We start from the raw sequence: 25889 nt of genomic DNA on the forward strand, positions 1-25889 counted from the left end.
TTTCGCTATTTTTAGGGCAAATGGAGATTTGTCCTATGCAATAGCAGGGCCCGATTTTCGCCTAGGTGAAAAATGCAGGCACTGGCAAAAAACACGTGGACTGGCAAATTCACTCCCGATCCACGTGTTTTGGCGGATCTGCAAAGGTTTTCGCCGGTTTTTGGGGCCATTTTTTCGCCAATGCCGATTCGCCTACAATACAAAGGTGAAACGGCATGGGCGAAACTGTATTAAAAAACAGGCGTAATTACCCGCAAATGAATACGGTGGTTCGAATTAGTTCAGGTTTTTTTCGGCTAGGTGAAAAACTAAGCTAATTGCATACCCCCCTATGTTTGCAATGACTTTAAGTTGCACCACAGCTGCAACACACTTGTAAAAAATAAAAGTCAAGTCTGGAGAATCCTCCAAACATGTGCCCTCCCTGTGAGGCACAAAAAAACACTGAGGCAACTTGGGACTATGGAGGGGGTGGGGGTTACTAATTTAAATATTTAAATGTGCCTATCTCTGCTAATGCCCCATCCATATCCCAAGAGTACTCCAGTGGCCCCTAGTGGATGAAAAAGAAAAACTATTTTGCATGTGTGTGGGTGGAGGTGCCAAAAAACAATTTTACTACTGGGGCCCCCACAACTTTTTTGCCCCTGGGCCCTTACCATGCTTAATCTGGCCCTGCCCACCACTCACTAGGATCTGTCAAGGCCTAGTAATACTCCTACTCTGCTGTCATTTTATGAAGTAATCAAGAAGGAATCCTCCCCCTTTCTTGTTCTCACTCTTTGAAGTGCAGATCTACTTTGTTACATAGAGAGATTAGTTCATCAAGATCAGTGGGTAAGTTCTGAAAGCCAATGCCTCATTATTCCACTTCCATTCTGATGCTAATGTGTTAGATTGAACTGCATACTGGCCCACCATTCGAGATACCTCGCGCAGCCGTAGAATGTCATATGCAGCAAAAGTAATCCTGCCAGGTCCGTCAAAGATCCTTCAAAAGGAGGTCACAAAGTGATCATAATCAAATAACTTGATGTCGGATGTCTTCCAAAGTGGTGATGCCCATGCTAGAGCTTGTCCGGAGAGCAGAGACACAATATAAGCAATCTTGGTCTTGGCAGGGTTTACATTTTTGGGTTGTAATTCAAAATTAATCTTACGCAGATTGAGGAATCCCCTGCAGGATTTGAGGACCCCATCATACATATCAGGAGCAGGAAAGTAGAAGTGAGAAGTAGAAGGCGGAGAGCTGGATCTCTTTTGGTGCAGTTTAGAATCAGGACCCTTAGCGGGGCACGGCAATAAAAGTTGCAGCTGTATGGAGATCTCTGACACATGTGCAGTCCTCCAACCATAAGCGACTGCAAAAAACATTGAAACAGCATTCACCTCTGAATCGACCCCACAATATGGTGCCAAAATGGTGAAAGTAACTGATGGAAAACAGCAATTAATCTATTAAGGAGTATTTTTGTTAGAATCTTCCAGTTCACATTGAGAACGCTGATGGCCCACCAAATCCATCATGAATCCGTTTATAAATTTTCGTAATAGTATTGTATTGCGAAATAGAATCAGGACCCTTAGGGGGGCACGGCAATTAAAGTTGCAGATGTATGGAGGTCTCTGACAACTGTGCAGTCCTCCAACCACAAGCAAACTGCAAAAACATTGAAACAGCATTCACCTCTGAATCTACCCCACAGTATGGTGCCAAGATGGTGAAAGTAACTGATGGAAAACAGCAATTGATCTATTAAGAAGTATTTTTGTTAAAATCTTACAGTTCACATTGAGAAGGCTGATGGCCCACCAAATCAATCATGAATGGGTTTATACATTTTCGCAATAGTATTAAAACAATGGAAAGGAGGGTGGGAAGGGCAATGACCTCTTCTACGCACTTATTAAGTACCTTTGTGAGATGCAAGGCGAAATATGCCTTAATATTTTAGAAACTGTAAGATGGTCTGTCTCAGTGCCGTAAATAGAAATTTTGGTGCCCTATTCCAGAAAGAGAATTGGTGCCCCCCTCCTATTCAAAACAGGGACAGTGAGTGCTAAACTAGTGCTTCAAAAATATAGGGGCATGGTTTTATGGGGAAAGGGTGTGGCCACACAATAGTACCAACTCACATTACACCACACAGTAGTGTCCATTAATCACATTACACAGCACAGTAGCACTCTTATACACATTACAGTTGACCACACAGTAGTACCCCGGCCCTTACACACATTACACTGCAGAGAATTATCCATTATTCACCTTAAACCACACAGTAGTACCCCTTATAACCGTTACACCTGACCACACAGTAGTACCACAGACTTATACACGTTATACCGCACAGTAGTTCCCCAGCCCTTATACACGTTACACCACAGAGCAGTACCTCGGCCCTTATACATGTTAAACCGTACAGTAGAGCAGCTTATTGGCTGTTGTATTTCCTGTCGGATCATCCGCAGACAGTCAGACTGGGCTCTGACTTGTCTTTGGAATTGGTATTAAATGTGGGAGTTCCGCAGGGTTGTGTTTTAAGCCCTTTTTTATACTCCTTGTATACCTCCGACTGTGAGTCCAATTCGGAAATGATCTCTGTGATAAAGTTTGTGGATGATACCACTTTAGTGGGTTTGATAACTAGAGGAGATGAGAGCAGTTACAGAGAGGAAGTGAGAAGACTCGCTGAGTGGGTGGTAAAAAATAACCTGTTGTTAAATGGTAAGAAAACTAAGAAGGTTGCTATAGACTTCAGGAATCTAAGAAAACCAGCATTCGTCTGCTGATATTGAATGGTAGGGAGGTGGATAGGGTTACCGATGTGAAATTCTTGTGGATTAAATTTACTGAGGACTTATCATGGTCTCTGCATATCACGTCAGTGGTTGGGAAGGCCAAGCAACGTCTTTTCTTCTTACGGAAGCTCCGAGCAGCAGGTCTGCAGCAATTGACTCTTGTTAATTTTTACCACTGCATGATTGAGAGCTTGCTGACCTATGCAATCACGGTGTGGCATGGTAATGCTAAGTGTTCTGATTTTGTTGCCTTAGATAGAGTGATTAAATCTGCAGAGAGGATCATTGGCCAATCCTTGCCTAGGTTAGCGGATGTACTCACTGCAAGGAGTCTGTCGAAGGCAATTAAGATGATTGAAGATAGGGGTCATCCTTATAATGTGTTTTTTTCCCTTTTGCCGTGGGGGAGATGTTACAGGTGTTTAGGATGTCAAACTAGCAAGCTGAGGAATAGCTTCTTCCCTTCTGTGATTGTTGGCTTGAAATCTCAGATTTGCTAATTTTATTTATGATGTCTTTTTTAATAGGACATGAGAGAACTGTATGTAATTTCGCTATACATGTTTCATGCTGTAGTGACAATAATTTTTATCTTATGCACATTATGCCAGAGTAGTGCTTGTCCTCCTCATTCCCACTCCTCTGGATTTCTCCTCATCATCATTGCCCCCCTTAGCTGCTGTACATCATTGCTATTGCTCCTCATCATCAGTCCATCTCCTCATTCCTCATCATCAATCCTCCTCATCAATCCTCCTCATTCATACATATCAGTCAGGACCCAGGGAGCACTGGGGTGGGGGAGACAGAAGTTGCAGGCACCCAGCAGTAGAGGGAACACATAATTATACGGAGGTAACAAGGATGGGGAGGGGGTGCCCAGGTCAGGGTTCAAAAGGACTGGGACAGTGTGAGGATAGAGTACTGCTTTATAAGTTCACCTGACTCTTGCAGACATTTAGTAGAAACAAACTAAGCAGAGCCATGTCCAGATCCGAATCTGGAGGAAGTGCCAACAAAGAAATAGGTGCCACACATTGTGCCCCTCTTACCCCTCAGCAGCAGTGAAAGAGTTAAGCAGCTCTGACAGCAGGAGGTTACCCAAAGACTGCTTGCCTGCCCACGGTACCTGGTTGTTCTGGAAGCTCTCAAATGACCTCAAGGCATTGTCGGTAAGCTTGGCGTGGAAACCGGACACCCGGCCTCCACCCTCCCGCAGGACAGCCTTTAACTCAGATCCTTCTGCAGTGCCATCATGATGTCTCTCCCTTCAGACTGCGGGAGACAGTGGAGCCAGGAGGGGAAGAAGCACATGGGTGGGCAGCTGCAGCGCTGCCCACTGTAATGTATGTAGCACTACATAAATTACAGCAAGCAGCGGCGGGTAGATGCAGGTGCTGGGTCAAGTAGATGGGAGGTGAAGCCGGTTCTCTGCCCACAGGGCATATGCGATGCCGGCCGAGCACACTCGGCACCACACTAGTTACGGCCCTGGTCTGTATGTTGTTTAAAAATATGTCCGCCCTATATGTTTTGATAACACTCTTTGTGCCATACAGGCAATCAAACTGCCTTCCCGCAGCTCTGGTAGGATTAGAGTGAGTTTATAGCCTCTAATTAGCTCCAGGGTAGCATATCTTTTACAGTGGGGCGAAAAAGTATTTGGACAGCCACCGATTGTCTCCCTGGACAGCAGAAGTACACTTTCCATTTTTAAGGAACAAGTACTCTCTCATTCAGCAGATTACTGCCATACTCCACAGGATACGCCTAATCTCGCTTGATCTTGGAAGCAAATCTTTGGTAGGCCTGGTTAGTACTTAATATAGACACAAACAAAAACAATTTCTGCGCACTAATTGAGGGTGTAGGACATTATATTAGATGTCAATGAATAAAGAAACCCATCTGTATTAAATATTCAGAATGGGTATGTAGGAATAGTCTCAATGGATCTATTTCATATACATTTAGAGTTCAGAAAAATATATATGTATATTGCAGTCAATCCTTCTGTAGATCTTCTCTAAATACAGAGGATCAGGTGAAATAATTAGAAGTAGTGTCCCAATAAAATCAGTTATAAAAGTCAAATGTAGATTCTCTTATCTGGCCTCCTTCTTGGTCCTCCAACCAAACAGTAAACGTGATAAAACTTGAATTCAGTCAACCCCAAACGTTTTTCAATTCTTTGTCTCTGTCCTCAAGCAGTGATATATAAAAGACAAATACGGGGAATCATAGTGCAGACTTGTAAAAAGTTTATTTAAACACGTTTAAAAAATATAAAGACTTAGCATGCGTACCCTAAGTGACCTTCAGTGGAAGGCACAATAACAGGCATATAGGGGTGTTATGGAAGCTTCCCCTATTAAGCTTTTACCTTCACCAGGTTCTGGGCCGCAGGAAACACCAACGCGTTTCAACCAGTATGGTCTTTCTCAAGGTGTATGGAATGAATGGAGGACCAGGTATTTATAGGAAACATAGACCACACCCATTTCCTGTTTGCAATGGGCGGAGTTTACAAAATAATTACATGAAACACATATAAAACATTTATATTCCAGCCTATATTGAAAGGATGGTTCCTCTTGTTAACACTGCTTTATCTATAAAAAGTTTCTAAGGATGAATATATCTCTAAATTCACATAAAACACCGTGCGTTCCAATCCCTGGAACGCACGGGTAACATCCGGTTCCGCCGGGGATAAGGTGGTAACTGATTTATGTCAAATACGGAGGTGCGTGGCGACACTTCCGGTTTCGCCGGAAGTGACGTCGCGGATAGCCGGGGAGTGTAACTACATCTCTCACTCCCTGGAACGCATACGATGATTTCTATTTCCGCCGGAGATGAACACATGATTAGTCCGTATCACCTATGGGAATGCGCATTTCCGGTTCCACGGGAGGTGACGTTACGGATGGACGGAGGAGTGAGAGTGTAATGTTATTTCTCACTCCCTCCGGGGGAATATTCAGGCACCATTTTAGATGTGGGCAGCAGATTAACTTTTACCCAAATGCGGATGGATATTTATATAAAACTATTTAAAATATATTTGGCGTACATACATGCATTGCACTATTCAGATTAGTGATATCCATACTTTTTTTAGAAACAATAAAAAATGTAAAAAACATTTTATATAAAACTGTATGAAGACACAAAATAAAAAGTTATTTTTTTTAAAAACGTATCCTAACATGAAATGACATCAATCTGTGTAGTATTAAATCAAAGACAAGGTGGACAAAAGGTGGCTATGAATCTACAGGATGGTTAAAGAAACCACTTGAGCTCGAAGTCTACATATAGACCCCATGGGTCAAGTGTTTTAATTTCATGGATAGCTCTCATTTCAGCTTTAGCCAAAAAAGTTTCTGTTCCTTTTGTTCTCCAATGTCCTTCAATTTTTTTAATTCCTATTATACTTTTAATGTGGCTAGGGGAACATTGATGTTTAAGTGAAAAATGTTGAGAAAGGGAATGATTTGCAAAACCTTTCTTTATGTTTCTTAGATGTTCAGCCCATCGTTCTCTTAATTTTCTTGAAGTCTTTCCTATATATTGAAGACCACAACTGCATTCTATAAGATAGATGCAATTGGGACTATTGCATGTGATGAATTCGTTAATCTTGAGGGTTTTATTAGTAGTATTGGAGACATATTCAACCATTTTTGTTGGTTGTTTGGTATGGGTGGTACAGATAATGCATGAGCCACACCTATGGAAGCCTTTGGTTTTTATACGACCTGTTCTTTTTTCTGGAACAGCACTTTTAACTAATCTATTTTTTAGATTAGGCGCTCTCCGATATACAAATCTAGGTTTAGAGGGAATGATATCCTTTAAAATGAGGTCTTGGTGTAACAAATGCCAATTTTTTCTGATGATGTGTTCAATGGTTTTGTATTCATTGTTGAAGGTGGTAATGAAAGGAACCTGGGGTTTCTCCTTCTGTTGTGTTTTTGTTTTATACGTCAGGAGCGATTCTTGGGGTGTTTCTTGAAAGTCTTCTATGGCTTTTTCAATAGTGATCCTTTCATAACCTTTGACCAGTAGTTTATCTTTCATATCCTTAATTTGGTCAGTGAAGACTTCTTTACTGGTGCAATTTCTTCGTACTCTTTGAATCTGGCCTTTAGGGATATTTTGTAACCATCTCGGATGGTGATGACTTGTCACTTGAATATATGAATTGCTATCTGTTGGTTTAGTGAAATTGCGAGTGGCTAGAGACTCTCCTTCCTTGTATATTACCAGGTCTAGGAAGCTCACTTCAATAGGGCTGATGTTGAAAGTTAATTGAATATTGAAAGGGTTATTGTTCAATATCCTGCAAAATTCTTCCAAGGTTTCTTTATCTCCTGTCCAAATGAACAGGATGTCATCTATGAAACGAATCCACAGGGAGATGTTTTCTTTTAGAGGGTTATTGTACCATATGACGTTGTCTTCCCACCACCCCATAAATAAATTTGCGTATGCAGGAGCGAATTTAGTGCCCATCGCTGTTCCCCTTTTTTGAATGTAATATTGATTATTATACCAAAAAAAGTTGTTTTCTAAAATGAACATGATGGATTCCTTTATGAAATTTAATTTATTTTCATTTATAGTCTCATTATTTTTTCTAAAGAAATATTCTACTGCATTAATACCTAATTGATGATCTATAATGGTATATAAAGAGGCAACGTCTGCTGTTACTAGAAAATGTTGGTGTGTGACTTTGACTTGTTTTAATCGATTGATAGTATCTATGGTATCTTTAATATACGATGGAATTTTCAATACCTCCGGTTGTAAATGAGAATCTATGAAGTGAGATAGATTGGATGACACTGAATCGGTTCCTGCAATTATGGGACGTCCTGGGGGGTTGATGGGATCTTTATGTATTTTAGGTAGAATATATATGACAGGTAGCACCGGATGTTCTTTTATGAGGTACTTTTTTTCTGAATTTGTGAGAGTTCCGTTTTCTTCATATTTATTCACCAATGAGGCTAGATGTTTTTCCATCGTGTCAGTAGGGTTCCCTCTTAGTAATCCATAGGTGGTTCTATCTTCCAGCTGTCTTAGAATCTCCTGATTATATTTGCACGTGTCCATGATTACAACCCCCCCCCCCCCTTTGTCTGCCGGTTTGATAGTAATACTTTCATTCTTCTCCAGATGGTTGATTGCTTCGTTCTCCTCTTTAGTGATGTTATGCTTTAATTTCTTTTCATCGTTGATTTTTTCAACCTCAGTGCAGACAATCTTATTGAATGTTTCTAAAAAGCATCCCCTTAGTACTTGTTTGGGAGACTACCAAGGAATACCAGGGGCAGTAAACACACTTGTTCAACAGCAGAAGGAATAGTTCCTTTCCTCTCATAATTTCTTCATCTATACCTATCAAATGATCCATTTTTTTGTACCTGTAAACACAAGGAGGTAATAAGTATACAAAAGCAGCTTAGGAACCAATAGGTATCAAAACTCTTGTATACTTATTCCATCTGTCAATTTCATCAATTACTGTATGCTAACGCAGTGGTAATACAACTTTTTACAACAAATTCTCTTTTGATATATTATCTCTAGCAGAATACTAGTCACTGAATATTCTACTGAATTAAAAGCCCTTTGGTGACACCTCTATTAAACATAAGAACAGATGGTGAGCAAACAGATGGTGAGGCAATAAAACATCATTTTATATAATATATTTTATACACACAAAAAAATAAGGAATTAACAGTATAAAGGCCACCACATAGGATACCACAATAGGAGTAGAAAGCCTGTCAAAATTATATGTATAAATGGACAGGCTTTTCCCATCACATTAAACTAAATTATAAGAAATAATATTTTCACCTAAGCAGTATTTACTGTATATTATTCAGCCTACTGTTTGTTGCACTAATTTTTAGATTTTCAATTAAAAGTTAAATTTTATCGTCTATCAATTTTTGAAGTTATGAGTGCCCCAACATAGAGTCTTTCTTTTCTTTTTTTTTGTTTCATGTAACTGTCACTGACTCTGGGTGCACCACCGACTCCATATTAACACGTAGTGTGTAATAGCTTTATAGTTGGTTTTGGACAAAAATCCTCTAGTAAGGTTTTGTCTGTAATTTTTAACCTTTGCGAAACAACCCTCTTTTGTACTAATCACACAGCCACCGATTGTGCAAGTTGACCCACTTAAAAAGATGAGAGAGGTCTGTAATTTCCATCATAGGTACACTTCAACTGTGAGAGACAGAATCTGGAAAAAAAACCCAGGAAATCACGTTGTATGATTTTTAAACAACTTATTTGTATATTCTTGCGGAAAATAAATATTTGGACAATTAAAAAGTTTAACTCAATACTTTGTAATATAACCTCGGTTGGCAATTACAGAGGTCAAACGTTTCCTGTAGTTCTTGACCAGGTTTGCACACACTGTAGCAGGTATTTTGGCCCACTCTTCCATGCAGATCTTCTCTAGATCTGTCATGCTTTGGGGCTGTCGCCGGGCAACACAGACTTTCAACTGCCTCCACAGATTTTCTATTGGGTTGATGTCTGGAGACTTGCTAGGCCACTCCAGGACCTTGAAATGCTTCTTACGGAGCCACTCCTTAGTTGCCCGGGCGGTGTGTTTGGGGTCATTGTCATGCTGGAAGACCCAGACACGTACCATCTTCAATGTTCTTACTGAGGGAAGGAGGTTTTTGCCCAAAATGTCACGATACATGGCCCCATTCATCCTCTCCTTAATACGGATCAGTCGTCCTGTCCCATTTGCAGAAAAGCAGCCCCAAAGCATGATGTTTCCACCCCCATGCTTCACAGTGGGTATGGCGTTCTTGGGATGCCATTCATCATTCTTCTCCCTCCAAACACGGCGAGTGGAGTTTATACCAAAAAGTTTGATTTTGCTCTCATCTTGTTAGGGTCTCCTGCCCTGTGCTGCCACGTCGTCATGGCAACCGGGAGACAAGTGCTAGTGGAGTAACCTGAGCGCAGCTGATACTCCGGTTCGGGTCTTTTGCTGTGCAGTGGTTATAGGCTCTGTGCACGGCAGGGGATCCGGTGCTGGTTTTTGTGCTCACAGTCTGTGAGGTCTGAGTGGGGCGTGGACAGCACCTGCTTTATAAGGCCTCTTTTCAGGATAAGCAGATGCTGCTGAATCTTTGTTGGTTAGTCAGTTCATGAAAGTTAGCCAGTACTGTGTAGCTTTGTATTTGTTTGTTGCTTACTGCAAATAGGCCTGGGGATTTGGTATTACACTCTGCCAATCCAGACCTAGCAGTAAGACTGGAGTCAGTCGTTTAGCTTGCTGGGGTTCTGTTACCACTCTGTGAACTTAGCAAGTTTGCGGCTGTATTCTAAGACTTGCCTGTCTAATCCTGTCTCACTGTGCTAGGTGTCAGGGGTCAGTTTAGTGGCAGTAAGCTAAAACCTGTGCACTGCAAGTGAGAAATAGGATTGTGGAGACTCTCCTTGTGTCTATCATTCCATCTCTGACCAAGGAGTTTACTGCCACACCCGTTGGTAACCCTTTAGGGTTTTGCTGTTGCCCTTAGCAACAGCATTTCGGGTTCTCTATGTATTAAAACACAACATCTTGCTTTTTCCATCTGTGCAGTTCTAATACAAAGGAGATACCCAGTTCCTTAGCCTCTGGGCTTCTCTGTTCACTTTGTGTGTATTTTGTTACCCTATTACCTTCTGTGTACGTTATGTCATATTCCCCAGTTTGTCTGTGAGTCCATTTGTTTTGCATAACAGTTCAAACACCAGTACATTCCTGCAGACACTGGAGTGCATAACAGTTCTGACACCAGTACTTTCCTGCAGGCACTGGTGTGCATAACATATTCAGCAGCCTAATACTCCTGTTGAAATTTTGTGGGAATATGGAGCATACCCCTCAAAATACGTTGCAACAGGTGGTCGATCAGGTGCAGGTCCTGACTCGACAATTTAATGATTTGTCCATTAAAATGCACACCTCCCAGGCTGCAGGTGGAGCTCCCGCAGCAGCAGCACCTGCAGGGGTTAAGGAGCCGAAAGTAAATCTCCCGGATCGTTTTTCTGGAGATCGCTCGCAGTTCTTTTGTTTCAAGGAGAGCTGCAAGCTATACTTCCGGCTTAGGCCTCAGTCTTCTGGGTCGGAGATTCAGCGGGTGGGCATAGTGATTTCCTTGCTACAAGGAGACCCACAGGTCTGGGCATATGGGTTGCAGCCTGACTGTCCGTCGCTTAAAAGTGTTGATGCTTTTTTTACGGCACTGGGCATGTTGTATGATGACCCTGACAAGACGGCCTCAGCCGAGGCTCAGATTTCGATCCTTAAGCAAGGGCGAAGGCCAGTTGAGGTTTACTGTACGGAGTTTCGGAGGTTGGCCCATGATACCCAGTGGAATGACCCAGCCCTGAGACACCAGTACCGAAGAGGTCTTTCTAACCAGATAAAGGACCAACTGGTACAATATCCCTTGCCTGATAGCTTGGATCAGCTCATGCAGTTATCCATCCGGGTGGATAGACGGCTGAGAGAGCGTAGGCTTGAAAGGGAGACTGAGATTTCCTTCCTTCCCAAGGGAACCTCAGACTCTGAGGAATTTTCTGAGGAGCCTATGCAGATTGGGGCTACCCGCCTCTCCTCGCGTGAGAAGACGCGGAGGAGACAGCAGGGGTTGTGTTTGTACTGTGGGAATAAAGGTCATGTGGTAGTATCATGCCCAGAAAAGCCGGAAAACTTCAGGGCCTGAGGGTGATGGGAAATATCCTGTCAGGCCAGAAGTCAGAATTTCCCAAGAAGACTTTTATCATTCCGGTGACCTTGAAGATCCTCGGTCAAACTGTCAAGACTGAGGCCTTTGTGGACAGTGGGGCCGACGGGGTTTTTATGGACCGCCAATTCGCCCTGAAACACTCTGTTCCCTTAGTACCCTTGGCATCGGAAATTGAGATTTGTGGGTTAAACGGGGAACCATTATCCCAAGGTAAAATTACCTCTTGCACTAGCCAGATTTCTTTGTTTATTGGAGCCACACACTCTGAAAAATTGTCCTTTTATGTGACTGTCTGTACTTTTGCCCCATTGGTGTTGGGGTTACCCTGGTTAAGGGCCCACAATCCTCAATTTGACTGGGTCTCTAGGGAGATTCTTAGTTGGGGTACTGATTGTTTCAGGAGTTGCTTGAGCCTTCCAGTCAGGCTCTCGCAGCTAAGTTTGCCAGGATTGCCAGGGTGTTATGCAGATTTTGCGGACGTGTTCTCCAAAAAAGTTGCAGAGGTACTACCTCCCCATCGCCCCTATGACTGTGCCATTGATTTGTTGCCAAATGCTAAGCTTCCCAAGAGCAGGTTGTACTCCCTGTCACGTCCTGAGACTCAGGCTATGGCAGAGTACATTCAGGAGAACTTGGCTAAGGGATTTATCAGACCTTCACAGTCTCCAGTTGGGTCGGGGTTCTTCTTCGTGGGTAAAAAGGACGGTTCGTTGCGACCCTGCATCGACTTCAGGGAATTGAACCGTATCACGATTAAAAACTCATACCCACTGCCTCTCATTTCGGTCTTGTTTGACCAGCTTCGTACTGCCACCATTTTTTCTAAGATTGACCTACGCGGTGCGTACAATCTAATCCGAATAAGAGAGGGGGATGAATGGAAGACTGCCTTTAATACCCACTCAGGGCATTATGAATATTTGGTGATGCCTTTTGGACTCTGTAATGCCCCGGCAGTCTTCCAGGATTTCATGAATGATGTGCTCAGGGAATATTTGGATAGATTCTTAGTTGTATACTTAGATGACATCCTAATCTTCTCCCATTCCCTGGAGGAACATCGGAAGCATGTACGCTTAGTCCTCCAGAAACTCAGAGACCACCGGCTTGGGGCGAAGCTGGAGAAGTGCGAATTTGAAGTTCAGCAAATCGCATTTCTAGGATATATTATCTCCCCAGAAGGTTTCCAAATGGAGGGTTCCAAGGTACAGGCAGTCCTGGATTGGGTGCAGCCCACTAGTTTGAAGGCGCTTCAGCGTTTCCTGGGCTTTGCGAATTTTTATAGACGATTTATCGCTGGATTTTCGTCTATAGTGGCGCCCTTGGTGGCACTCACTAAGAAAGGGGCGGATGTTGCTCACTGGTCTTGTGAGGCTAAAGCGGCTTTTGCCCGTCTCAAAAGGGCATTTGTTTCGGCCAAGGTGCTGCGACACCCAGATCCAGAGCGTCCTTTTGTGGTGGAGGTGGATGCCTCTGAGATGGGTATTGGGGCAGTGCTTTCTCAGATGGGAGTGTCTGATAATCGCCTTCATCCCTGTGCTTACTTTTCCCGTAAATTTTCGCCTGCCGAGATGAATTATGACGTGGGTAACCGGGAATTGTTGGCTATTAAGGATGCACTCGAGGAGTGGAGACACTGGCTTGAGGGGGCTAAGTTTGTGGTCTCAATTCTCACTGACCATAAGAATCTGGCATATTTAGAGTCAGCGAAGCGTCTCAATGCCAGGCAGGCACGATGGGCTTTGTTTTTTGCTCGCTTTAATTTTTTGATAACATATCGCCCTGGGTCAAAAAACATCAAGGCTGATGCGCTCTCGCGGAGTTTTGCTCCAATCCAGGAGACCACCGAGGAGCCGTTGCCCATTGTTTCCCCATCATGTATTAAAGTGGGCATTACCCAGGACCTCTTATCATTAGTCCTTAGAGCACAGGAGCAGGCTCCTCCAGACCTTCCGGTAGGTCTTTTGTTTGTGCCTCCTAGGTTAAGACAGCGAGTGTTCCTGGAATTCCATGCCAAGAAGTCGGCAGGTCACCCGGGTATTGCCAGAACTCGGGAGTTGCTATCTAGGGCGGTGTGGTGGCCCTCGGTGGCTAAGGATGTGGATCAGTGGGTTCGGGCATGTGACATCTGTGCCCGAAATAAGACTCCTAGAGGGGTTCCTGTTGGCCCATTACATCCACTCTCTATCCCATCTAAGCCATGGACCCACATTTCAATGGATTTTGTGGTGGACTTGCCCAAATCCTCGGGGATGACAGCCATCTGGGTTGTCGTTGACAGGTTTTCGAAGATGGCGCACTTCGTTCCACTGGTTGGGCTGCCATCAGCCAGACGCCTGTCTGAATTATTTATGCTGCATGTTGTGCGTCTCCACGGGTTGCCACTTGATGTGGTCTCTGACCGCGGATCCCAGTTTGTGGCCAAATTCTGGAGGGCATTTTGTTCCGATCTCCAGATTTCTGTCAGCTTGTCGTCAGGCTACCATCCGCAGTCTAATGGGCAGACTGAAAGGGTGAACCAGTCCTTGGAGCAGTTCCTCAGGTGTTATGTCTCCAAGTGTCAGACTGACTGGGTTGCTCATCTGTCCATGGCGGAGTTTGCCTATAACAACGCGGCTCACTCTGCTACAGGGATCTCTCCCTTCCTTTGTGTGTATGGGCATCATCCTAAGGCCAATTCTTTTGACCCCCTGGACTCCACGCCTGGTGGTTCCTCTCTGGTTTCGGTCCTTAGAGGTATTTGGCGGAAAGTGAAGAAAGCCCTTGTGTCTGTGTCATTAGTGACCAAAAGGGTTTTTGATAAGCGGAAAAGACCCTGCAGCTTCAAATTAGGAGACTTCGTCTGGTTGTCTACCAAGAATTTGAAGTTGAGACAGCCATCTCATAAGTTAGGGCCCCGGTTCATCGGCCCTTATAAGATCACCAGGGTTATCAATCCGGTGGCATTTCAGTTAGATCTGCCCCGTTCTTTGGGTATCAATAAAACATTTCATTGTTCCCTTTTAAAACGGGCGATTAGTAATCCTTCTTCCAGTGGAAGACCTTCCCCTCTTCTGATACGTGGCCAGAGGGAGTTTGTTGTTGAAAGGATTCTTGACTCCAAGGTGGTTCGGGGTCGGCTGTCATTTTTGGTGCACTGGAAGGGGTATGGCCCGGAGGAGCGGTCGTGGGTGCGCAGTTGTGATCTTCATGCCCCCAGACTGATACGCTCTTTCTTCTCGCAGTTCCCCGATAAACCCGGTGGTAGGGGTTCTTTGACCCCTCGTCAGAGGGGGGGTACTGTTAGGGTCTCCTGCCCTGTGCTGCCACGTCGTCATGGCAACCGGGAGACAAGTGCTAGTGGAGTAACCTGAGCGCAGCTGATACTCCGGTTCGGGTCTTTTGCTGTGCAGTGGTTATAGGCTCTGTGCACGGCAGGGGATCCGGTGCTGGTTTTTGTGCTCACAGTCTGTGAGGTCTGAGTGGGGCGTGGACAGCACCTGCTTTATAAGGCCTCTTTTCAGGGTAAGCAGATGCTGCTGAATCTTTGTTGGTTAGTCAGTTCATGAAAGTTAGCCAGTACTGTGTAGCTTTGTATTTGTTTGTTGCTTACTGCAAATAGGCCTGGGGATTTGGTATTACACTCTGCCAATCCAGACCTAGCAGTAAGACTGGAGTCAGTCGTTTAGCTTGCTGGGGTTCTGTTACCACTCTGTGAATTTAGCAAGTTTGCGGCTGTATTCTAAGACTTGCCTGTCTAATCCTGTCTCACTGTGCTAGGTGTCAGGGGTCAGTTTAGTGGCAGTAAGCTAAAACCTGTGCACTGCAAGTGAGAAATAGGATTGTGGAGACTCTCCTTGTGTCTATCATTCCATCTCTGACCAAGGAGTTTACTGCCACACCCGTTGGTAACCCTTTAGGGTTTTGCTGTTGCCCTTAGCAACAGCATTTCGGGTTCTCTATGTATTAAAACACAACATCTTGCTTTTTCCATCTGTGCAGTTCTAATACAAAGGAGATACCCAGTTCCTTAGCCTCTGGGCTTCTCTGTTCACTTTGTGTGTATTTTGTTACCCTATTACCTTCTGTGTACGTTATGTCATATTCCCCAGTTTGTCTGTGAGTCCATTTGTTTTGCATAACAGTTCAAACACCAGTACATTCCTGCAGACACTGGAGTGCATAACAGTTCTGACACCAGTACTTTCCTGCAGGCACTGGTGTGCATAACACATCTGACCACATTACATTCTCCCAATCCTCCTCTGGATCATCCAGATGGTCACTGGCAAACTTTAGACGGGCCTGGACATGTGTTGGGTTAATCCATGATGACGTAGTGTGTTACTAATGGTAACCTTTGTGACTGTGGTCCCAGCTCTCTTGAGGCCATTGACCAGATACCCCCGTGTAGTTCTGAGCTTATTCCTCATTGTTCTCAAGGTCATTGATACCCCACGAGGTGAGATCTTGCATGGAACCCCAGGTCGAGGGAGATTGTCAGTGATCTTGTATTTCCTCAATTTTTAAATAATTGCACCAACAGTTGATCTCTTCTCACCAAGCTGCTTGCCTATTGTCGAGTCGCTCATCCCAGCCTTGTGCAGCTCTACAATTTTGTCCCTGGTGTCTTTAGACAGCTCTCTGGTCTTGGCCATGGTGGAGAGGTAGCAGTCTGACTGTTTGAGGGTGTGGACAGGTGTCTTTTATACAGATAACCAGTTCAAACAGGTGCCATTAATACAGGTAATGAGTGGAGCTTCTTAAAGAAGAAGTAACAGGTCTGTGAGAGCCAGAAATCTTGCTGCTTGGTAGGTATCCAAATATTTATTTTCCACAAGAATATAAAAGTAAATTGTTTAAAAATCATACAATGTGATTTCCTGTTTTTTTCCCTCCAGATTCTGTCTCTCACAGTTGAAGTGTACCTATGATGGAAATTACAGACCTCTCTCATCAAGTGGGTCAACTTGCACAATCGGTGGCTGTCCAAATACTTTTTTCCCCACTGTATATTGATACTCCCATAACTGAACTTTGACTCTACAGATTTGCCCATTGTCTCCAACTTTAAAGAACATAATAATAGGATTTTAATTACCTACCAGTAAATCTTTTTCTCGTAGTCCATAGAGGATACTGGGAATCAATTTAGTACCATGGGGTATATACGGATCCACTAGGAGCCTTGGGCACTTTAAGAATTTAATAGTGTGCACTGGCTCCTCCCTCTATGCCCCTCCTACCAGAATCAGTCTAGGAAACTGTGCCCGAGGAGACGGACATACTTGAGAGAAGGATAGATAATAAAAGTGGTGAGATTACGAACCAGTACACACAGAACAATAGGAAAGCCAAGCTAACCAAACTTTAAAGATGAACAGCAACGGCTGAACAAACCAGAATAGTCAACCGAGTAACAGTGCAGGAAAAACGAAGCACCGGGCAGGTGCCCAGTATCCTCTATGGACTACGAGAAAAGGATTTACCGGTAGGTAATTAAAATCCTATTTTCTCTTATGTCCTAGAGGATACCGGGAATCCATTTAGTACCATGGGGAAGTACCAAAGCTCCCAAATCGGGTGGGAGAGTGCTGGGGTTCCTGCAGAACTGACTGACCAAACTGAAGGTCCTCAGAGGCCAAAGTATCGAACGTGTAGAACTTTGCAAACATGTTCGAACCTGACCAAGCAGCTGCTCGGCAGAGCTGTAAAGCCGAAAACCCCCGGGGCAGCCACCCAAGATGAACCCACCGACTTAGTAGAGTGGGACTGTACAGATTTTGGAACCGACAATCCTGCCGTGGAATAAGCATGCTGGATCGTGAGCCTGATCCAGCGTGCAATAGACTGCTTTGAAGCAGGTCACCCAATTTTATTGGGATCACAGAGAACGAACAGCGAGTCAGATTTTCTGTGATGAGCTGTTCTCTTTACATACACTTTCAAAGCGCTCACAACATCCAAAGACTTTGAAGTAGCAGAGGTGTCTGTCACAGCCAGAACCACAATAGGTTGGTTTACGTGAAAAGTGGACACCACCTACGGAAGAAATTGACGAGTTTTGAGTTCAGCTCTGTCCTCATGGAAAATTAAGTAGGGACTCTTGTGAGACAATGCCCCTAGTTCCGACACACGTCTTGCTAAGGCCAATAGTGTGACTGTCTTCCACGTAAGGTACTTTACGTCAACCTCCTGTAACAGTTCAAACCAGTCCGATTGGAGGAACTGCAGCACCAAATTGAGATCCCAAGGTGCCGTGGAAGGCAAATAGGGAGGCTGGGTGTGCAGAACACATTTCAAGAACGTCTGGACCTCAGGGAGAGAAGCCAATTGTATCTGAAAGAAATAGACAAAGCCGAAATCTGGACTTTAATGGAACCTAAGCGTAAGCCCACATCCACTCCCGACTGCAGAAAAAACAGGAGACGTCCCAGATGAAATTCCACCGCAGAGTATTGTCTGCTCTCACACCAAGAGACATACTTCTTCCATATATGGTGGTTTAAACATTACCACTTTCCTGGTTTGGATCATAGTCAGGATGACCTTGACAGGAATCCCTCTCCTGGCTAGGATCAGTCGTTCAAGCTCCATGCCATTAAATGTAGCCATGGTAAGTCTTGATAGACAAACGGGCCCTGTTGCAGAAGATCCTCGCGAAGAAGCAGAGACCACAGATTTTCGAGGAGCATCTCCAGAAGGTCCGCGTACCAGGCCCTTCTTGAGCATTGCTTGAACCTTTTCACTTCTTATTCTTTTTAGAATTCTTGGGATCAGAGGAAGTGGAGGAAACACGTGCACCACCTGATAGACCCACAGAGTTGTCAGAGCGTCTACCGCTACTTCTTGTGGGTCTCTCGACCTGGAACAATATCACTTGAGCTTCTTGTTGAGACAAGAGGCCATCATGTTGATTTGTGGATATACCCACTGACGTGTCAAGCACCTGAACACTTCCAGGTGAAGGCTCCACTCCCCCGGGTGCAGGTCATGTCTGCTGAGGAAGTCTGCTTCCCAGCTGTCTACTCCTGGAATGAAGACCGCCTACAACGGCACAGCATGTTTTTCCACCCAAAGGAGAATTTTTGACACCTGACATCGCTGCTCTGCTTTTCATTCCGCCCTGTCGGTTTATGTACGTTACCACCGTTACATTGTACAATTGGACTTGAATGGCCTGATTCCGAAGATGGGATGGGGCCTGCAGAAGGGCGTTGTAGATAGCCCTGAGTTCCAGGATGTTTATTGGAAGGACGACTTCCTGACTTGACCATTTTCCTTGAAACTACAACCCCTGGGTGACTGCTCCCTCTGATGCTTGCATCCGTGGTTAGCAGAATTAAATTATGAATCCCAAAGCTCCGACCCTCGATGAGGTGAGAAGTCTGTAGCCACCACAGAAGGGAGATCCTGGCTCTTGGCGACAGACGGATCCCTTGGTGCATGTAAAGATGTGATCCAGACAATTTGTACAGTAGATCTAGCTGGAAGGGCCTCGCATGAAACCTTCCATACTGAAGCGCCTCATTAGAGGCCATCATTTCCCCCAGAAGGCAAATGCACATATGCACCGAGTTCTGGGTTGGCTTCAGGACAGCCCGAACCATCGACTGGATTTCTATAGCCTTCTCCACAGGAAGAAACACTCTCTGAGATTCCGTGTCCAGTATAATTCCCAGAAAGGAAAGTCTCTACATCGGTTCCAGGTGAAAGGTTGGTAAGTTCAGAATCCACCCGTCATCCAGGAATAGTGTGGTTGAGAGGCGAATACTGTCCATCAACTGCTCCCTGGACGGTGCTTTTGTCAGAAGATCGTCCAGGTATGGAATTATGTTCACTCCCTGTTTGCGGAGTAGAAACATCATCTCTGCCATCACCTTGGTGAACACTCTCGGTGCCGTGAAGAGACCAAATGGAAGGGCCTGGAACTGGTAGTGGCAGTCCTACAGTGCAAACCGTAGATAAGCCTGATGAGGTGGCCAGATCGGAATGTGAAGGTACGCATCCTTGATATCCAGATACACTAGGAATTCCCCCTCCTCCAGACCTGCGATCACCGCTCTTAGAGACTCTATCTTGAATTTGAACACTCGTAAGTAAATGACTTGAGGTTCAAAATCGGCCTTACCAAACCGTCCGGTTTCAGTACTACAAACAGGTTGGAATAATATCCCCTGTTTTGCAGATGAGGTGGAACTGGAACAATGACCTGAGTCTGTACCAGTTTTTGAATGGCGTCCTGTAAGGGGAGCTGCAGAAGGAAGATATGTGGACTTACCCGCAGTAGCTTTGGAGATCCATTTGTTTAGTTCATCTGCAAAAGGGAGAAGGGTAGGCTTTCCACGCCTTTCCTGGAGTCTGCCTCAGCAGTCCACTGGCGTAGCCATAAGCCTCTGCGTGCTGACACTGCCATAGCAGTGGTGCGTGCATTAAGCAAGCTTATTTCTTTTATGGCTTCCACCATAAAATTTTCCTGTATATGTTGCAGGAGTAAAATAATCTCCCCCTTAGGCAAGGTACTAACCCCTCAATTAGGAGACCCGACCATTTTGCGATGGCCTTAGTAATCCACCCACATGCTATTGTGGGTCTCTGTGCCACCCCAGCAGCTGTATACAAAGATTTGAGTGTATTCTCAATTCTACGATCAGCCGTGTCTTTTAGGGAGGCTGCACCAGGGACAGGCAATACAATTTGCCATGACAGCCTTGATAATGATGCATCCACTATCGGTGGATTTTCCCATTTTTTTCTATCCTCAGGAGGAAAGGGAAAAGATGATATCAACCTTTAAGGGATTTGAAATTTCCTACCAGGATTAACCCACGGTTCTTCAAACAGGGTATTTAGTTCCTTTGACACAGGAAAAGTGGTTGAGGATTTCTTTTTTACATTAAAATAAGATTCCTTAGTCTCCTCCGTTACCTTATCAGGGATATGCAGAACCTCTCTAATAGCTTCTATGAGAGCATCTATTCCCCGTGACAGAGTAGCCTCCCCCACCTCTGCATCCACCTCCCCCTCCTCCATGTCTGACCCCTCATCATCAGTGAGACTGCATGATATGGGCCAAAGGACGTTTTTCCGGACAAATGGCAGGGGACTGAGGTGCTGGTTTAGGTACTGAGTCTCTTTTCATAAACTCAGTCATTGATTGTCTTAAGTATTGCATCTCTTTCTCATAGCGGGACAATTTAGTGGAAATATTGGAGATCATTCCCCTAATGGAATCCAGCCAAGCTGGTTCAACCCCGCTAGCCTGGGAGGGTGCACTGCACTGAGTACACTGTGGTGAACCCCCTGGAGAAGAGGAACACTGTGCCTAACATGAAATACACTCTTTGTCTGACATACTGTGACAGTGACAACACACACACACACACACACACACACACACACACACACACACACATTAAAAGCACAATTAACCCACAAAGAGCCCTTCAAGAGAGACACAGAGAAAGCCTGGAGCCAGCACACAGCGCCCTTACTGCTAATGCCAAGCTTAGCCGGGTCGCAGACTAAAGGGGATATCCAATTATCCCCGTTAAAACATCGGGTCCGAAAAACGGCCATTTTCGGACGTTTATCTGACTTTTTTCCGATGTTTCACTGATTTTTGTTTACAGGCTATCCTGTTAAATCGCGTGTAAAAAAAACAAACCTTTTCCCGAAAACACACAGGTTCAGTGAAACCTTTGTGTTTTCGGACGAAAACGGGGCTGTTTCCGGGGATTCTGCTTCGCCTGCCGGAGGCAGGTGAAACAAAATCCATGATAAGCCGGCGCGTGACGCGGCTTATCGGGGCTAATTAGATAGCCCCCGGCGGGACAATTAGCCCCAGTAAAAAACTGGGGCTAATTGGATATCTCCCTAAGTACCCAGATTGGGGACTTAGTACACTAGTAAGCGCCCCCCCCTGTTATAACCCCCTGGTACCGCTGAGGTAATCTAGAGTCTCTCTAGCTGCGCATCCCTGTCAGTCAGCATCTGTGTCCACTACAGAGGGAAAATGGCACTGGTGAGCTCCTGGATCCGCTCATAGTGAAGCCCCGCCCTTTCCTTTTATACTGGTTGAGGTAATTTTTAGTGCTTAAAATTGAGTCAGTTGCCTTTTAAGTCTGTAATGCCAGTCTGGGTACTGTGTACTTAGACTCAGTTCGCTCCCTCAGAAGCGGTGCGTGCGCACTGTGTACTGAGTCCTGAGACTCCGCCGTCCCCGTAGAAGCCGTGCGTCTCTGTACCCTCATGCCGCCATAATGGCCGGCGACCTGCTAACCGGGACGCCGGCTTAGTACTCACCACTCTTCTTTCTTCTGGCTCTGTTAGGGGTGGCGGTGTGCTGCGGGAATGTACGCTTGCCGTGGTGGGGCATGCGAATAGTTTTCTCAGGAGCTAGTGTCCTGTCAGCGGGGAGCGGGACCATTAACCCTTCAAGAGGTTGGGCCGTCCCCCCCCCCCTAAGGCCCTCGAAGCAGGCAGGCTGGTGCAATCCAGTCCTGCCTGAAGATAACAGAGAAAATAAATGCAGAAAACTCTTCAGGAGCTTCCAGCAACGTAACTGGCTCCTCCGGGCACATTTTCTAAACTGAGTCTGGTAGGAGGGGCATAGAGGGAGGAGCCAGTGCACACTATCAAATTATTAAAGTGCCCAAGGCTCCTAGTGGACCAGTGTATACCCCATGGTAATAAATGGATTCCCAGTATCCTCTAGGACATAAGAGAAAAACAGATTATTTTCTGACTGAATCTTTCCTGACCATAAAGAGTGGCGAGCTGGGAATGTTGGGCTCAAAACAGCCTGGAGAGGGATAATGGTGCTAGCTTTAATCTTTTGGTCAGTGAATGAACAGGCATTCTAACAGTAAAAACCAAAAACCAATCCAAGCTGATACTCTCATCTGCCCTTGAGGCTCATCCTGGGCATTTTATATTAATTACAGTGGAAAAAGTGGGATGAGAATTGTCCGCCTTCAGCCAGAATCCAGAGGCTCATTGTGACTTAAGTGTCACGATCCTCACTGCAGTTCTCATATTGGTGACTTACCTCTGCCATCTCTGTCCTGGATCCTGCATCTTTCTGCTCACCGGGATAAACAGCTTGCCAATACCATGAGTTTCCTGAGTCATGAGTTCTCGGTCTGGAAGGTAAGAGTTAACGAGCTCCACCTGTGGTGATTAATCTTCTGTGTGAGTCTGAATTTAGCAATCTGAAGTTTAGGCCTAAAAGCCAGCAACCTGTTTGTTTGCAGAAGTTCAGGCTTTAGTGTTCTTTCGGCCTGCTAGGCCTCACTCCACATCACAGCCTAGTCTAGAGTACTCACATGACAGTGACCTGACCCAGAGCTGTCCAATCCTGTGCCAGCCTGAGACTCTCTGAATCACCTGACACTGCTCACCAATCACCAAGGACCAATAAGTATAAGTCAGGAGACTTGAGTTGGAAACTCTGCCAGTTCCTCGTGTCACAGCTGAGCTCCCTAAAGGTAACACTTGTACTTCGGTTCCTGTAAAACTCTGTTCCTTTGCTACCCAGTCTGGATTACAGTTGTGTTACCATTGATATCCAGGATTTCTACAGTTTCATCTTAAAGTCAAAGTTGCAGTATTCCATAGTCTCATCTTAAAGACACAGCTGCAGTATTCTACAGTTTCATCTTAAAGTCACAGTTGCAGTATTCCATAGTCTCATCTTAAAGACACAGCTGCAGTATTCTACAGTCTCATCTTAAAGCCACAGCCGCAGTGTTCTTCAGCCTTGTCTTAAAGTCACAGCCACAGTCATCGTTCTACTTTCAGTTGCGTTTCCAGTTATATCTGGTACCAGCCCGGATTACAGTTGCGTCCCAGTCTCACTGGTAACCAGCCCGGTTCTCAGTCTCACCAGTAACCAGTCCGGATTACTATCTCGCCAGTAACCTTGAGTACATAAGCACCTACTCCTGTGACACTATATCCAGTTCAATCTCACCTATACATTCATCATCCTGCTATCAACACCAAGTCCCTGGTGATATAGTGGTGAGGATACAGCTTCCTCTGCCGAGGCCCGGGTTCGATCACCGGTTAGGGATTGCTCCTTCTTCTCACTGATTCCTACAGACCAGCCTAATATTCACATAGTCCTTCAGTCGCCCGCACAGACTTCACCAACACCGGGTTCACAAAAAAACAGTCATGACAGTAGGAACTGGCCACATGGACCCGGCCGAAAGTGTTTGTCTGACGCAGGACCTCCTAAGCAATATTGCAGGACGCTTGGAGGGTTTGGAGTCGACTCAGCATCAATTGGCACAGTGTCTGCAGCGGAACTTCTCCAGAGATTCTCGGACTTTCTGCACTAAGACTCCTGACCAACTGCAGATTTTCTACCAGATGTTATTACAGTTACAAGAACTTTTGTCTAGTATTCTTTCTGTGATGCCTGATCTCTTCAGGAATACTACCAACGTTGTTGATCCTGTTTTGTCCCATCCAGTTACTAAAGTCTCTTCCTCTGTGCAAGGAAAAGTTGTTCATCAGAGCTACCCACGGCCTAAGCTCTCTGAAGCTGAACGTCAGCGGCATAGGGAGCTACACCTCTGTCTTTACTGTGGAAATTCCGGTCATTTTTTTAAGGATTGCATTCTTCGCAAGCCAGGAAATGGTGACAAATCTCAGTATTATAGCGCTCATGTCTACAAGTCATCCACAGTAGCCGATCCTGCTACTGCTGACGGGGGTGTTAAGGCTACTCTGAAAGAGACTCAAATTTATGACTGGGGTCCGATGATTAATAGACCCTATCCCAAGTTGGGTGTCCAGAAAAGAATGTTCAAGCCATTTAAAGTCACAGAGGAGTCCGTGCCTTCAGCCCAAGGTGGGGCTTCCGTGCCTTCGGCCCAAGGTGGGGCGTCTGTGCCTTCAGCCCAAGGTGGGGCGTCTGTGCTTTCAGCCCAAGGTGGGGCGTCTGTGCCTTCAGCCCAAGGTGGGGCATCTGTGCCTTCAGCCCAAGGTGGGGCGTCTGTGCCTTCAGCCCAAGGTGGGGCGTCTGTGCATTCAGCCCAAGGTGGGGCGTCTGTGCCTTCAGCCCAAGGTGGGGCGTCTGTGCCTTCAGCCCAAGGTGGGGCGTCCGTGCCTTCAACCCAAGGTGAGGCGTCCGTGCCTTCAACCCTAGGTGGGGCGTCCGTGCCTTCAGCCCAAGGTGGGGCGTCCGTGCCTTCAGCCCAAGGTGGGGCGTCCGTCCCTTCAGCCCAAGGTGGGGCGTCTGTGTCTTCAGCCCAAGGAGGGGCATCTGTGTTCTCAGCCCAAGGAGGGGCATCCAAATTTTCGGCACCAGAAAGGGAGTTTGACTCTGCAGCCTCTGAGGAGGCATTTGCTTTGCTGACTACAGGAGGCGTATCCAATGTTCAAGCTCTAGTAGGGGCATACGAGTCTTCGTCTCAAAAAGGAGTATCTGATCTGTCAACCCCAGGAGGAGTGCTGGAAATAACAACCCTGAGAGAGGCGTCTGATTCATCAACCCAGGAGGGGTCACCAAAGTTTCAGCCCCAAGGGAAGTATCCTGAGCCAAGTTCCCAGATGGAAATTTTTGTGCTACAGATGCAGTTATGAACTCCTGTTGCTAGCTTCAGAGAGTACCACCCAGTTAACATCCAGCATGGACCAGGTCTAGGATGGTCTAACTGAACACTCGGTTACCACTCATTCTAGTTCTAACCGGATTCTGACTCCTTCAGTTCCAGCTGATTCAACTGTCTCCAGACTCAATCCAGTTCCATCCGTCTGTCTGAAGATTCCTTCGGTTCCAGCCGATTCCAATATCTCTGGACCCAATCCGGTTCCATCCGTAGGTCCAAAAACTCATTCGGTTCCAGCTGATTCAAATATCTCTGGACCCAATCCGGTTCCATCCGTAGGTCCAAAGTCTCCGCCAGTCCCAGCCGGTACAAGTTCGTCCAGACTCAATCAGGTCCAGCCCATATGTCCGGTTCAGTCTCCTCTGGTCTCAGCCGAGTCAAGTTCGTCCGGACTCAATATGGTCCCGTCCATATGTCCGGTTCAGTCCGTCCTGGTTCCAGCTGGTCCAGCAGCAATTCTCCAGTACCAGCCTGGTCAGTCTCCTTTGGTTCCAGCCAATTCAAGTATTCCAGCCAATTCAAGTATCCTCGTATCCAATCCGGTCCTACTCGTCCAGCCAAGGATTTCTCCAGTTTCAGTCAGTTCAAGTTCGTCCGGACTCAATCTGGTCCCGTCCATATGTCCAGTTCAGTCTCCTCCGATCCCAGCCAGTTCAAGTTCATCCGGACTCAATCTGGTCTCGTCCATATG

General features: G+C 45.6%; 1 protein-coding gene across 1 annotated transcript in view; it reads right to left on the reverse strand.

The window, feature by feature from the left end:
* ZMYND12 (zinc finger MYND-type containing 12) overlaps nt 1-25889 on the reverse strand; it is a 253049-nt gene that overhangs the window by 76309 nt on the left and 150851 nt on the right. The gene's annotated exons all lie outside the window — the stretch shown is intronic.

Source organism: Pseudophryne corroboree, chromosome 10 (genome assembly GCF_028390025.1).
Source record: "Pseudophryne corroboree isolate aPseCor3 chromosome 10, aPseCor3.hap2, whole genome shotgun sequence".
Lineage (NCBI taxonomy): Eukaryota > Metazoa > Chordata > Amphibia > Anura > Myobatrachidae > Pseudophryne > Pseudophryne corroboree.